The sequence below is a fragment of the Sinocyclocheilus grahami genome, unplaced genomic scaffold, assembly GCF_001515645.1.
Source record: "Sinocyclocheilus grahami isolate Dianchi unplaced genomic scaffold, SAMN03320097.WGS_v1.1 scaffold1520.1, whole genome shotgun sequence".
In the NCBI taxonomy this organism is placed as follows: domain Eukaryota; kingdom Metazoa; phylum Chordata; class Actinopteri; order Cypriniformes; family Cyprinidae; genus Sinocyclocheilus; species Sinocyclocheilus grahami.
The window spans coordinates 81,353-84,063 of NW_015506699.1; positions in this window are offsets into that span (position 1 = coordinate 81,353).

The following is a 2,711-nucleotide window of genomic DNA, read 5'->3' on the forward strand; positions in this document are numbered from 1 at the left end:
TTTTTTGTTCTGTCACTGTCATTCTGTTACACTGTGGAGCTTCTGTCATGAAAACAAATTCCTCGTATGTGTAAACATACCTGGCAATAAAGCTCATTCTGATTCTGATTCTGATTCTGATAAGCCTAGAGGCAGGAAAATAAAAGTTTCTATGGTGAACTCAAAGGAGGATTTCAAGAACACTACAGTTGAAGAGTTAAAGGGGGCATAACACACACAGTTTCACCCAATCGCATGTTGATCTTGAGTACCTATAGAGTAGTATTGCATCCTTCATATCTCCAAAAATTCTTTAGTTTTATCATATTTATAAAAGAAAAATACAGCTTTACGATTCTCTCCAGAAAAAGCTGAGCTCCTGGAGCTGTGCCGTGGGTGGAGCTAAAGAGTGACGAGCACTTGAATGCTTTTTACAGTCTATGCTTGCGTGCCGATCGAGGGGTGGCGCAAGATGGCGACCTGAACGGTTGTGTTGGTATGAGCTCTGAGGCGTTTTTGAGGAGTTTGCATCTTCTGGGCGAATTTGTTTTGTATTTACAAGGTGGGGAGTGAGAACTCTCTATAAAAGTAGAATGCTTTAACTGTTTAATTAATAAAAACCTCAACAGCAGACTGTGACGTATATTGATAAATCAGACTGCCAGCCCACGTGTGAATTTTTCAAAATACCAAAGAACAAAGATAGAAAGTTACTTTCTTCGCTTCTCGAAGCATCATCTGTAGACTTTGATTCATCCCCAAATACTCCAACAGGCAGTCCTCTTTCAAAAAAAACTTGTCAGGAAGAACCCAAAGTCTCTAATGCCGATATACTTTGTGCTGTCAATGCCCTCACGGATCGCTTTTCAGCAACAGTCCTAGGCCGGTTATCATCCAGTTCGCACTCCGGACCTACAAAGAGAAAGTCTGGAGAGCTGCACGGGATCATCCTGCACTCAAGGAAAGAGGTGTTCGCCTGGCAGAGGACCTGACATTTGCAGAAAGACAACAGAGGAAGTTGCTATGGCCAAGGGTAAAAGCGGCGAGAGAGGAGGGGAAGAGAGCTTACTTTCGTGGAGCAGATGCTTTTATTGATGGAGAAAAACGGTCTGTTGACGAATATCAAGATGAATATTAACCGAGTGCACTGTAAAATCCAATAGTTTACCTTACTTAGATTTAGTTAGTTATCTTTACTTAGTTGTTATACTTACTAGGTTTTATTAAGTTACAGCTACTTTCAAGGCACATAAAACAATTTACTTACTGTTTTGAGTGACACTTACTTAAAATATTCAAGTAGCCACAAAGGAACCAATGACATTAATAAAGCAGTGAGAGGCAGCAGTGCACTAATATGTTGCTAATGTGCAACATAACAACAGCAGAAGAAGAAAATAAAGAGTCTTAATAGACTTTTCACTCATTTCCTCCATGTCTGCAGTTATCTTTCACTAGTTGCATTCACTCGTTTCCCAAAGTCATCTTGAATGTTGCATTCTCAATACAACTGAAATATTTGAGAGAACATCACATAAGCTAACTTCATAAATTGATGATGATTTTCCTAAAATGTGTTTTTTTTAACTCCCCATTATAGTGATAAGCAGTCCCTTTGGTTGGGCACTTTCAACTTGATTTACCTTCCTGTTACTGTAGTAATGCAATATGAAGTCAGAGTTAATTGATTTCAAAGGAAGAAAAGTAATTAATAGGTTGCTTATAGAAAGTGACCTATTTTCTTAGAAAATGATTAGTGCATTAAATGTGTGTTCATTAACGAACTTTATCAAATTTATTTTTTCATAAAGACCCTGATATGTTTTTCTTTGGGTTTATATCATTTTTAAATTGTGTGTGGTAATATGCTACAGTCTCACACAGACTTAAACATTCAGCACGTGAACCACAACATACTAAAACAGTCTATGCTACTCCAGGATTACCCACAAACCCCTCTGATTCTACAAAAACAGTCTATGCTACTCCAGGATTACCCACAACCCCCTCTGATTCTACTAAAACAGTCTATGCTACTCCAGGATTACCCACAACCCCCTCTGATTCTACTAAAACAATCTATGCTACTCCAGGATTACCCACAACCCCCTCTGATTCTACTAAAACAGTCTATGCTACTTCACAATTACCCACAAACCCCTCGGATTAGTTGCTCCATCATCATCATCATCTACTGAGGGTCTGAAAGACACAGACGGTCCTGATGATGATTTGCTCAGTAAACACCACCATTGCACCTGCTGAAAGGATTTGTGTAATGTTTTCTCATTTTGCTTAAAATTATATGGGCAATAATGTGTTTAATGTGTGTTTTGTTGTATATAACTGTGAACAAAATAAAAGATGATTGTTCTTTATATCAATACCGTGTTATTATTTTGACATCAAATCACATCAGTAACTAATGTTCTTGTTCTTACAAAGTCAGCAGCAGCTCAGGTCTGTCCATATAAACTGCATTATGATTTGATTTGTTTCAGTTACACAGCTCCTGAAGGTCAGTTATTCTGCATTATGTTTTATGAGGTGTAATGCCATCTTCTGGAGTGACTGAGACTGTGTGTGTGTGTGTGTGTGTGTGTGTGTGTCTCTGTGTGTGTGTGTGTATGTCTGTCTCTGTCTCTCTCTCTCTCTCTCTGTGTGTGTATGTCTGTCTCTGTCTCTCTCTCTCTCTGTGTGTGTGTGTGTGTGTGTGTGTGTGTGTGTGTGTG